This window comes from Aphelocoma coerulescens, chromosome 3 (genome assembly GCF_041296385.1).
Source record: "Aphelocoma coerulescens isolate FSJ_1873_10779 chromosome 3, UR_Acoe_1.0, whole genome shotgun sequence".
NCBI classification, from domain to species: Eukaryota; Metazoa; Chordata; class Aves; order Passeriformes; family Corvidae; genus Aphelocoma; species Aphelocoma coerulescens.
The window spans coordinates 26,139,432-26,152,378 of record NC_091016.1 but is presented as its reverse complement, the minus strand read 5'-3'; the positions used below and the strand labels follow the sequence as shown (position 1 = coordinate 26,152,378).

General features: G+C 42.5%; 1 long non-coding RNA gene across 2 annotated transcripts in view; it reads left to right on the top strand.

The window, feature by feature from the left end:
• The first annotated feature begins 5,341 nt into the window (after positions 1 to 5,341).
• Positions 5,342 to 12,947, top strand: part of LOC138107826 (uncharacterized) — a 63,397-nt gene continuing 55,791 nt past the window's right edge. For both annotated transcript variants that reach the window (XR_011149716.1, XR_011149717.1), the window contains exon 1: positions 5,342 to 5,433. This is a non-coding gene — a long non-coding RNA (uncharacterized lncRNA). The remainder of the gene's footprint in view (positions 5,434 to 12,947) is intronic.

The window sequence follows — 12,947 nt, the reverse complement described above, 5'->3', positions numbered from 1 at the left end:
GTCTTTCAGTACTTAACATAGCTGTTGGAATTGCATGCAACCAGCATAAAGCTGCTTTCCCATCTCTTCCAGCGTGTCTGCCTGTCAGTTTGGTAATTTAGCAGCAAAAAGAATTTTTTTTGAAGAGAGTTGGAACAAGAGGAAGACAGGGGATACTATCCTGAACAATAGGGACAGCTGTGGTGATTATATCAAGTTCTCAAGTGTCCTTTTCTCCACCCGTGTTATTTGTGAGCTGTGTGAGAGACATACCTTGGCAACTGAAGTGCTATCTCATCTCTGCAGATCTATAGCTTGGGTTTGAAACTGTCTGTAATCCTCCACTAACTCAGAAATAAAGAAACTAAAAATTATTTGGAAGAAGTAATAGAAATTTTTTGGAGACAGTTATTATCTTGGGGGCTTTTTAACAGCATGTCTATATTTGAGCTATACCTGAGGTGAGGAATTATTACAAATTGGCATGAAAAATCAGGGTTCTCTAAAGTCAAGTCCTTTACACCTGACTGTGTATTCCTCTAAAATCTTACAGATAATTATAAAAACCAGAATTAAAAATCATTAGCCTGAAAATTCCTTACAAAAATCCCCAAACAACAAAACCCAAAACAGTCCAACAATTCAGCAAATTCATTCTTTCCTCAGTATTTTCCAGCAATATCCCTCCACTATAATGTGACCTTTTCCATCTTTCCCTTTTCCACATTTTATTTTATGTTTTTTTTGTGTTGTTCAGTGATCAGAGAGGAGTTTGAGAGTTAGGTTTATGTACTCTGTTCCAGTTTGTGGCTTACTCAGGGACCAGCAAGATTAACTTCTTCAGCATAGGTAACAATAGCATTGGGATGTCTCCATAAAACAAAACTAAAAACAACCAACCAAACAAAAAACCCTAACATGGAAAGCATTCTGGATTTGGGCTTTTGTTTGTTTGTTTGTTTTCTTTTTATTGCTGCAGATTACAGAATGGTAGAATATTCTGAGTTGGAAGGGACCCACAAGGATCATCAAGGCCATCCTTTAAGTGGATGGTCCATATGGGGATTGAACCCACAACTCTGTGTGTTATTATCACCATGGTGTAACCAGCTGAGCTGATCTCAGGGTCTGAGCTCCAGCACGTGCTTCCCTTTCTGTTTGAGAGAAGCTCTCTACAGGTATTTTATCCCCTTCTCCTCAATCTCTAAAAAATTCTCTTTTTCAGTGGTAAAAAGACAGAGTCCTTTATGGCTACTGTCACGCCTGGAGCAAATTTGTTGTGGTCACTCATTTTGCTGAGATATTCCATGTCTGTCTGTATCCTTGTACCACTTCTTGTCCTGGGATGTGGAGACAAGGTTCACCTCTGCTCTCTGCTCTACTCTCTGCCCTGCACAAAGAGGTTCTTTGTTCATGGCTGGTTCATGCTGCAGAAATGCAGATTCATGGTGTGATCATACCGTTGTGTCTTTTCACTGGCTTGGACACCAAAATGCCTCATTTCTCTCTTGTGGCAAGGCAAATGAGTCATCTTGAATACCCCCACCATGTGGACTGCCAGGAACTTCTGACATTCCTTCGATCCCTTGGTTTGTTTATTGCCCTGCATGTCTAGCAAAGTGCAGGGTGACTCTGAAGAAAGGAAAATTGTTGCTTATAGAAGAATTTTTTTTAATTAGGATGTTAAAAAAAAAGCTGTGTGTTCATGGATTTGGGATGACTCTATAATCCTTATCTAATGCCGTTTATTGGGAATGATTTGTGCCTATGTAATAAATAAATGGCAGTGAAAAGTATGGGAACCACAGATAGTATGTAAATTTTGTTTGTAAGGTTTATTTGAGAGGACTCTAAACATCTGTCAAGTCATCATAATGACAGGCATGTAAAATTAAAACCAGCATTTGGGGTTTGGACTTCTCCCCAGAGCAGAACTGCTGGCTCACTGGAACTTCCTAGTGTTAAGCTGGAAAGCAGTACTTGTTAAATATCCTAATTTTTCTTCAGAATAGGCAACCCTTTGCATACAGACTTCTGGAAAGTGCATGAAGGGAATAGACTGTGGCCCCATGCTTTAGGCTGGAGCAATGGATACCTCCATATTCCCTTTCAGCATGGGAGATGACAGCAATTATTAATTTACTAAAAGCTATGCTGACAAATTTCAGTAAAAGGCTAGACATGAATCTGCTTTGATACATGATGTAGCCAGATTGGTGGAGTGCTTCAGGGGTGCAAAATCCAAGTCCATTGGCAGGTACATGAAATTAAAAAAATATACAAGAGAAAATATAAAAGGAGAGCCTTGCTTTGAGTGTTGCCTCCAAGAATCAAAAGCCCAGGAGGCAGAGTCCTGTTTTTCATGTCAAATAAGCTGTCACTAAAGGCAACATGAGAGCCTTCTCATGGGAAGCAGAGTTATTTAGAAGGATGTCTTCCAGCTGGGCAGAATATGAGGCCACAGTCTCATCTCTGTATCTCTTTGACTAACTCTGTCCCCCAGTCTCCTCCTGGAGTAGGGTAAAACAGTTCCTACCCAAAGGAACTGAAGGATTGGGCAAAAAAATAGGAATACAATGTTTGTGGAGAGAATTTCAATGCTGTGTGCCTCTCCAGTGTTCTAAAATTTGGATGAAATATGTTGTTAAAATGTCTTTCTAACCATTTTCTTTGATCCCGTTCTTGAAATTATGCTACTGTGTAGTTTCTGAATAAGGGCAATAACAACAAAAGTCTTTTCTTGCAGTTTTTTCTCACTTGCTTGTGCAGTTGAGCCTCACATATAAATATCACAACTGCTTCTGCTCCAATAACCCACAGAGGGACATTGTCTTCACAAAAAAGTGAGAAAGAAAGGACATTGCAGGAAAGGCTTTGCTCTAAATCAACACCAAGTCTTAGTATTTGCAAAAGAACAATTTATGCAGTGAGTGGGAGCCTAATACAAGTGCAATTAAGTGTAATGACGTCGCTAATCTGCCTGAATGTTCATTCAGCTTGGCACTCAAATCTACAACCCCCAGTCACTTTCAGGTCCATGGAGGTCTGCAGCCACCTCAGCTCCCTGTCCCTGTAGCAGTGGCACAAGGGCCAAAAGCTGTTGTGGGCATCTTGTAGCTGATGCCTGTGGTGACGAGGGGCACTTGACTGGAGCTGTCCTAAGCTGTGCAACCTCTGCTCCCTTCAGACCTCTTCTGCTGGCTCTGTGCTGGAAAGATGCCCCCTGTACATCACAGTGACAAACACGGATTCAGGCTGGAAGCAGAGCAGTTGCTTTCCTGTGGCACTTCAAATCACTTGAGCTTCTGGGAGATTTGCTGGTTCAACTGGCATATTTCTGAATAAGTGACAGAGCGTGTCCTGAGCTGCCTGGAGGTGAGGGAACAGCTGCCTCAATGTTCTTTTGAGGTTCTTCATTCTGCAGAGCAGGCAAACGTACTAAAGATGCTTTTTCCACCCAAGGGAGCACTTGTCCCATCTTTGTCACTCTTGGTTTATTCCATGTGTAGGGGGATAGATAGGCTGACAGATGAGGGCTTGGTTTTTTGTTTTTTTTTTAATAAATTAAGCTAGGAAAGGAAGTGTATGAAGGGGAAGAACTCATCTTTATCTTCATGCTTCTGCAATGTCACTCCTTACACCACCTGAAAATCTTGTCAAAACCTTCAAGCCCGTTGAGGAGAAAAAAAATGGTCATGGTATCACTTGCCTAAAAGAAAAAAATAAAACACCCACCCTGAAACAACACTTTCTAAGGCAATCTTTATGTACCTAAGACTCACAAAGGAAAGGACACAGTATGTCTAAATTTTGCTTTGCAAATCACATGGAGATGATGAGCACAAGAGATGAGGCTGGAATATCATGTGGTGGGACTGATCCATTCAGTCTTGCCCCATTTTTGAGTGACCTCTGTGCAGCTAAATTCTTACAGTATGTAAAAGCACCAGTCAACTGCTGGTTTGGGGTTTTTTGTGGGATAAAATATACAGTTAATTAGCATACATTAGAATAACTTTTAGCCCTCGCTTTTATGATATTAAAGAACATTTTCCTTCTAATTCATAAGTCCTCAAGTTTAAAAGATCAAGCTTGACATAAATAAATCTGAAATGACAGAGACAGAGACCTCTGATCAAATGAGAGAATGCTAAGCTTTTCAGCTAACATGAAAGACTAATTACTGAAGCGAGACTTAATAATTGATGCCTTCATTCAAGAGAGCTCTGAGATTTAGGTCCAATAAAGAATTTATGTACCTAAAAATAGTAAATACAGAACCTAATTTTCCATTGTTTGATCCCCAGATAGGGACCCAGAACCCTGTGCATACTATTGAAGCCCTAGAGCAACAAAGCAGTCAAGAAAATTTCTCAGATCATCGGAAGGGGACTAAGGTTGGTGCCCTCAGCCTGCCCAAAATTAGCCAGGCTAAATGTGACTCTGTTAATGATGCAGGGATGTGGTGGAGGGGGGTGGCTAAGCAGCAACTCAGCTCTCCTGCCATCTGCTAAGAAGCATCAGGGTTTGCTAAATTGCCATTTCCTTCAGCTCCCCATTTAATCCTCATGCCTAGACCTGGTTTAAACAATGGAAATGTCAAAAAAGCAGAGGTAAGCATTATACTCAAGATGTGTCTGAGGATGCTGGGACATGCTTCTTCACAGAGCTTGAACTAATGTGTTATTGGGTTTTACCCCCTCAAAGCACTTTGCAGGACTTCTTACTGTGCAGTCAAAGAAGGGTGAAGTGGGTTTTGCCACTGCCCCTTTTTACACAATAGCTCTTACCCTGGAGCTCCCTGGGAGACTGAATTTCATTAGCTGGAGTGGATGAGTTCATACATCCCTGAAGGGAAGCTGAACCATGGGGCAGCAGGTCAGGCTATCAAGGCAGGACTTTTACTTCTGCTTGAAATTGGAGGATGGCAAATCATGGAGCTGAGGGGTTGGAGGCTCTGCAGCTCAGGTGCAAGGTAGTCCCACACAGCTGAGCCCTATTGCTGATTCACTGCCCCTGTAAAGCAAAGTGATGGAGAGTTAGGCAGCTCTCAGGGCAGAGATTGGCTGCCAGAGTCTCCAGTCTGGGAGGTATCCCTGGGTACTGGCCTAAGGGGTCAGGCTGCATCTGGAAAATAGCCTAATCCCAAAAATACAGTTCTCTGGGATGGAAAGGATTGACCTCAGTTTTCTGGTAAAACATGGTGGAATTGGGACCTGCAGCAAGGTGTGGTTGAGGCCTCAACAGTCTCTGCTCTGGCAGCTGTGGTGGGGGAGGTGACACCAGGTGTTTGCAGTGTGGAACTGATTGTGGTGGTAGAGGTGATATCAAGGGCTGAGAGTGGCTGTGATGGTGAGGTCTTTTGGTCACTGGGTTGCAGGGAGAGCCTGCACAGGGAAGTGTGAGGATTTGAAGTGCCCTTGGATCATCATGGGTGCACCCAGACAAAGCCTGGTGAGTGAGCTAAAACTAGGGAGGAGGGTTGTGTGGGGTCACTTGCTTCCATTTTGTGAGGGCATTGAGTTCCAGCCATGCTGGAGAAGCGGGAGGACGGTCTGTCTTGACTATTGGTGTTTTGCTTGGGTTTTTCTGTTTGCTTGGTTTTTTGGTTTTGTTTTAAACAGATGGGTGAGGGTTTGCTACTGTTTTGCTTCCCACTGAGATTGTCCATGACTGGAGGGACTGCAGGTTTATGTGGCTGCCAAGTACAGGGCCCTCTCCAGAGGTGGACTGTGTCCAGCTGCGGAATCAAGGGACAGGCGGTGGGGAGTCACACTGCTCCACAATTCAGGAAACTAATATTTTCTAACACACAATGTTGCTGCTTTTCTCCCAACCTAGAAGTGAGAATTTTGTTAAGTCTGATGCTGCTTTGTACTTGAGCCAAGTTAGTGATGCCTGCTGCAGAAAATATTATGACTGGTGGTGACAAGTTAATATTCTTCCTACAATTATGGCATTCCTGGAGAGCTATAGGAAATGTCCCAATGATATTAAGTAAGCTAGATGGTAGGGAATCCAGCAGCAACCATGCTGCAGAGAGAGAAATTGAGCAGAAGCAGCACATTAATCAAACGCTTATGGAAAAAGAAAATGCGCTGTGCAAAATCAGATGAGCTGCCTGTTACAGTTCTTCATGGGTTTTATGTTGATAGCTTGTTGAAAAAAAATGCTTTTTCAAGTTTATTGCTGAAGGTTACTTAATGAATGTGGGGTTTTGCCAGATATAATTACAATGACAAAGTAATTATCAGTGTGTGCTACTGCTTTTCAGAAGAGGAGTCAAGCAAGTCCACATTTTAGTTCATTTTCCTAAAGGAAGAAGTTGCGTGCTGGTCAGCTTTTCTTTGAGTTCACTCTTTGGCCCTTTGTTTTCTATTCTCTTTTGTCTTTGATCCAAATTCATCTGCACTGATGCAGTGTGAAGAATGATACCTGAAAATACATCATTATTCCTAGTCTTATTTTTGTGACTCTGTTTGCAAGTTTTGTTTTCTGGGTTTTCAGGGTAGATTTTTTTTTGATTTTTTTTGTGCATGTTTGTTTTCTAAATAAATAAAACCTGTAGGGCTGTCAGGTGAATTTATCAAACTAGGAAACATTAAAGTGTTTTTGAAAAACCTGGCACTAGGTTTGGGTATACAGAAACAACAATGAGATAATTCAGGGAAAATCACCATGAACAATCAAAATATTAGGTGACTTTGTTGCTCTGGCTCTTAAAAAAACACCTTGCAAGCCTGCCTTTTTGAGCTGTGGTGTGCTGGCTCTGGCTGGATGCCAGGTGCCTATCAAATTCACTCTGTCACTCTCCTCCTAAGCTGGACAGGGGAGAGGAAGAATGCTGAAAGGCTTGTGGGTCAAGATAAGGCAGGACAGGGAAGGATCACGCTGCAATTACTGTCACAGGCGAAACAGACTCAAGGGAAAATTAATGTCATTTATTGCCAATCAAGTCAGAGCAGGATAATGAGAAATAAAAGCTAAATCTTAAAACATTTTCAACCCACCTCTCCCTTCTTACTGCCCTTGACCTTACTGCTGATTTTCTCTACCTTCTCCCCACCAGTGTCTCTGGGGGATGGGGAATGGGGGTTGTGATCCATTCATCAGTCCTTGTCTCTGCTGCACTTTCCGCCTCAGGGGGAGTACTCCTCCCACACTTCCCCTGCTCCACAAGAGACAGTCCTCCACAAACTTCTCCAACATGTGCCATTCCCACAGCTACAGCTCCTCCTTCAGCGTGGGTCCCTTCCATGTGGTGCAGTCCTTCAGGAACAGGTTGCTCCTGTGTGGGTCCCGCACAGGGTCATAAGTCCTGCCAGAAAACCTGCTTTGCAACAGGCTTCCCAGAGGGTTACAACCTTCTTTCAGGCATTCACCTGCTCCAGAGTGGGACTCCTGCCCGGGCTGAAGGTAGAGCTCTCCTCATCCACGGACCTTCATGGGCTGCAGGGGCACAGTTGCCTCACCATGGTCTTCATCACAGCAATCTCTGCTCTGGTTGCCTGGACCAGAGCCTCCCCCTCCTTCACTGACCTCAGTGCCTGCAGTCTGTTCCTCTCATGTATTCTCAGTCCTGTCTCTAGCTGCGGTGTTGCACAGGTTTTTTTCTCTCCTTTCCTAACTACATTATATCCCCAAGGTACCACTGCCATTGCTGGTGGGCTCAGCCTTGGCCAGTGGTGTGTCCATCTTGGAGTTGGCTGGCTTTAGCTGTGTGGGACACAGGGGAAGCTCATGGAAACTTCTTACAGAAGCCACTCTTGTAGCCTCCCTGCTACCAAAGCCTTGCCATGAAAACCCAATACATGGTTTTAATTAACAAATATATAGGTTTAGTGTTTAAAACTTCTCCAGAGGCAACTGTTGTTTATCACTTTGTACTTCTTTGTTGGTTTATTCCCCTTATTCTGCCCTGCATCCCTGTGGGAAAGGCTGTGTTCCCTCCTCGCTCAGAGCACTCAGGCTCTCACTGTCCCTGTTCACATGAAGGTTCCAGTCCTGGCTTTGAATTGACTGTTAATTGACACTGACACCAAGCTACAGCAATAGGACACAGGAAGCCATGTGCAGGAGCCCACAGTGTCTGGAATCAAGGGCTTTTGGATGGCCACGCAGGAATGTCAGAGGAGGTACTGTGGGCAAATAGAGTTAGAAATGCTTTGTTTACTTTTCCTGCAGAGAAATGGATTAAAAAGCAAACATTGCCAGGTTCTGGTTTGCATCTGCCAGATGCTGTGTGCTTGATTACAGCATCTTCCTTTTGTGTTTGGGGGGAATAGATGTTTCCTCTTCCCTTTATTCTATCCTGCCTCAGCCTGCTTCCACTCTGGTGCTCTCTTTGTGCTGACTACACTGTAGTTTGTTGTTGCTTTGGGAGCTGCAAATGCTCTTCTCTAGCCCAAGGCAGATCTCTCCCTGAGATTCTCACTCTGTGTGAAGCAGTCTGCTTGGGCATATGTACGACTGAGCTTATCCACCTTCATCCCTGGCACGAGCTGAGGGAGCCAGGAGTTGAGGGAATGCACTTGGAGAGTTTGTGAACTGTTCGTGTGTCTGTCACCCTCTGGCAACTCCATGTTTATGTCAACCTGCAAAACATTTCTGGGGTTACTCCTTGCTGGTTGTCTGACCATGTTCTTATCTCTGCCTGTAGAGGTTTCTGAGAAATTTTGCATTTGGCATGAATGAAATAAGAATTGAAGCGTGTCTCTGAAAGCACTGGAAGAGGCATCAGTTCAAGGGCTGAAAGAATAGCCTGTGCCCAAAAAGAAGCATGCTGCTGCCAGCTTGCTGTTCCCAAAAGTAAAATTGAGAAATAAGGTTTTTATGTTGCCACTGTGCTGGCAAGACCACAGCACAGATGACTCCTTGGTGAAAGGTCCTAACAACAGGAGGCATTGGCATTCTTTTCTATGACAGCTGAACAATAAAACAAGCAGTTCCCCACCCTCTCTGCCTCTTTCTTTTTTTCCTACTTCTTTCTTTTCCTTCCCCACCTCTTCTTTTTTTTCTTTTCTTTCTTTTCTTTTTTTCTTTTTTCTTTTTTTTTTTTTTGTCAAATTGTTACTTTTATTCATTTCTATATCCCTCTCTCCTCTTACCAGGTAAACCACTGAACAGTCAATTTTGCTGTTTTTTTGTGGCATGGTGCTTTTCTCTCATCCCAGAGAGGACCATTCCAGGGCAAATGTAAGATGCTTGACTGCACCACTGAGGCACTGTCACATGTCAAAATCTCTTCTTCATTTCATCAAAAGCATCTTAAACTACTTTTCTTATCAGAAATATGCAAATATTTTTAAAATATTTAGAAACTTTGCAGTTGTGTATGTGTTTTTCCTGTTAATTTTAGAAGCTCTGAGGGTTTTTTCTATCACAGATTTTGGATAACTGCTCTTAGTCTAAAATACTCCTTCAGGCAAATTTCTTAATCTTCTATTATATATATATACACATTTATAAATTTATATTTCTTAGTGTTGTGGTCTAATCCCAGCCAGCAATTAAGTACCATGAAGCCACTTGCTCACTCCTCTGCTCCCAGTGGGATGGGGAGGAGAGTCAGGGGGAAAAAAGGTAAAATTGATGGGTTGAGGTTAGAACAGCTTAATAATTGAAATAAAGTAAAATATAGTAATAATAATGAAAAGGAGATAAAGAGAGTAAAAAAACTCAAGAGAAACAAGTGGGGCACAATCCAGTTGCTCATCACCCCCTGACTGATGCCCATCCTGTCCCCAAACAGTAGTCAACGGCTCCTGGCCAACTCTCTCCAGTTTATGTACTGGGACTCTCTCACAAATGAGTATAGACTGCTTAAAGAATCACCATCAAAAGTATTAGCAAAAAGCAGGTTTAATATGAATTTATGAATCAATGGCAAGGCTCACTCTGTTACTTACTACATAGAGGAAGCACACATAAGAGAATTTAATTAGAATCGATTTGGAATGATTTACACGAGGACCAGGGATGCAAGAGAGAAAGGGTGCAAAGAATATGTGTACAGAAAGATAAGGGTGCAAAAGGGTTTGTCAGCACTTAATTATCAATTCATTTAACATTTTAAAAAAGCGGTTCTCTAGGATTTGCTACAATTGTAATCAGTACTTCATTAGAGATTCACAATAACACCACTCATACCATAATCAATTCCCAGGCAGAGAGGTGTGTATGCATCTTTATAGAGATAAAGGCACCTATCCAAAACTCCCCTAGGGTTCAGGGAATACTCACATCCAATCCCTTGGTGTTTCTCACCAGGCATGAGCTGCACTTGGAGGAGTCTCTGTGTGTGGCAGGGGTATCAGCCTGTGCCTTGTAGTCAGTGATGGTCCTTTGAGTGTGGCAGACTTGAGGGTTCACGGGCTCTGAGAGGTATTCCAGTCAGGGGGAGGTGCTGGTGCAGCCGGCTGCAATCCAGGAGAGCTCCACAGGCCTCATTTGGGACTGCTGTTAATAAGATCGCAAGATGATTAGCTTTAGTCATCAGTAAGTTTCCATTCTGACCATATCCCAAGTTGGGAACTACTGGAAACAGAGGTCCTGTTTCACTTGGACTATGATTCAGGTAGGGAACGTCCCAAGGCTGTCAGGGGATGACTGATTATCCTTTGTTCCCCACCTTGGTCGGGCAGCTGATGTTCCTGCACAGGCAGCTCCTGGTATGGGCAGGGTGCCTTACTGCCCAGCTGGTCTGGGAAAGGGGCACTTCACTGCTCAGCTGGTTCAGTCAAGGCCTGCCAGGGGCTCCTGCAGTGTGAGGAGAAGGGGAGAAGGATGCACCACCACAGCATGACATCTATGAAATGGAATAGCCCTTTGGCTGGTTTGGGTTGCTGGCGGAGCATGGGAAACTGAAAACTCCTTGATTTAGACTATTTCTACAAGTATTTTAGGCAGTATTTTTTAGCATTACTCAGCAACAACTAAACCATCAGTGTGTTAGCAACATTATTCTCATCCTAAATCCAAAACACAGCCCTGCACCAGCCACTAACAAGAAAATGAGCTCTATCCCAGCGGAAAGCAGGACACATATATTAGGCTTAATATGTAGTCAAACTACTGGCAAACAGGACTTCAAAATTAAATCAAGATTGTTTAGAATAGGATATGCAGAGCTGCACTCTGCAAAGAAATTAAACTGTATGTTGACTCTGTCCTTCTGTAGTGATGACCTGAGGAAACCCCCACCTTCAGCTTTCTGATACCCACAGGGCTGCTTTCCTCCCAACCCAGGTAGTTCAAGAGTATCAGGTAGTTAAATAGTTTTAGACTGTGTGGTCATATAGAGCTTAGTTTTGGAATTAAGTGAATTTAATTTCTGCATATTACTTGCACAGACTTATTGGCAAATCCTTCAACAGGGCCAGGTTAAACAATAAAACCTGAAGTTTTGAATTTGGTGACTCTGACAGTTAATGACTTTGGAATTCCAAGCAACAGGCTCTAGCACTAAAAGGTGGAAGTGTAACAACAAACATGTATTGTAAATAAAATTGTATTGTTTATTTTCAAATTGTGCTGTAATCTTGACATTAATGAGGAAAAAGAGGGGTGGATTTTGAACACCTGTACTCTTTTCCCTTGACTTTTGATTATATGTAAGGGCGTTAGCATCTCAGGATAAAAATACAGCAGTGTTCAGGCCAGCTCTGAAGGGTGTTAGCACATTTAAAGATAAAATATCTGTCAAGAGAAGAGAATAAAAGAGGAAACACCACCAGCAAAATGGCCATATGCTCTCAATAACAGCACAGCTCCAAAAGGAGCTGCAGCTGCTGTGAGTGTATCTGCTTTACACTGACTCTAACAGTAGCTAGAATTCAGTCTAACTGAACCACCTGAGAGGGTAATTCTCCTTTAATACGAACAATGCAACAATGTAATAACAGGCTGGGGTTTGAAGCAGCCATTAGATTTTCAGCAAACAGGCAGTCTTCCTAAAGGCAGCTTTATATAGTTCTACTTCTGCCAATAGAAAGAGGGTATTAAAGATTGAAATACTTGAATCTTTTAGTAAAAAACATCTTCTTTGGTCTCTTCATTTTCCAAACTGTATCCAAATAATTATTTGTATAATCTGAAGCTTGGCAGAGTTTCATCCAAACCTCAGTGACACTCTTAAGCTCTGGAATAATTATGCTGTTGAACTCACAAATAAAAATGAAAACTGCAAGCCTACTCAGCTTGCTGCTGTCCTGGTATGCTGAGTCTGGTTTCCAACTTTTATTTCATTAGCTTAGGCTGACAAGTTGGTAGGAATTAAATGTGAGATCAGTTACAATCTGCATTTCTGGGTATTCAAAAGTGCTGGTAAAATCCATTATGGATCATGTGGATCAAATGTCAATAGGTGCCAGACATCTTTCAGGTCTGTGAACTTTACATCAGGCTTTTGGCAACACCTTGGAGAAATCGACACCTTTGTTTGGAACTACTTTTAGGTTAATCAGTACCAGAAGAGGGCTCTTGAAAAGCAACAGTCCATCTGCTTGCAAGTCATACCTTTATTCACCCACTTTCCTTAAAGTGAAAAGGCAAATGCTTGGATGGAACACTGACTAGAGAAATATCTGATCATTTCATCCTACCATTATAGATTAGATGAAATGAAACCTAAACTAAGATTAAAAACAGTCACTTCTTTCTTCACCTGGTCTTAATTATGTTGTTTCTGAATGATGTGAAAATATATAGATACGCTGGCCATTTTTTTGTGGGGAGAACTCTTGGCTCCACTAAATCACCTTGGCCTCTGGATCTCATTTGTAGCTGCTTTACCTAGTCAGAGAAACTGTTGCAGAAACAAAGAGAAACAGTTCTGTTCACTGAACATCCACAGCTGAAGCAAGTGACTAGAGACACAGTCAAACCTTACTGTGTGCCTTAGGGCTCTTGGAGCTATTTTCTAGAAACAGTGAAATATTTCTGAATAGAAAAATACTGAAGTGCAGCAC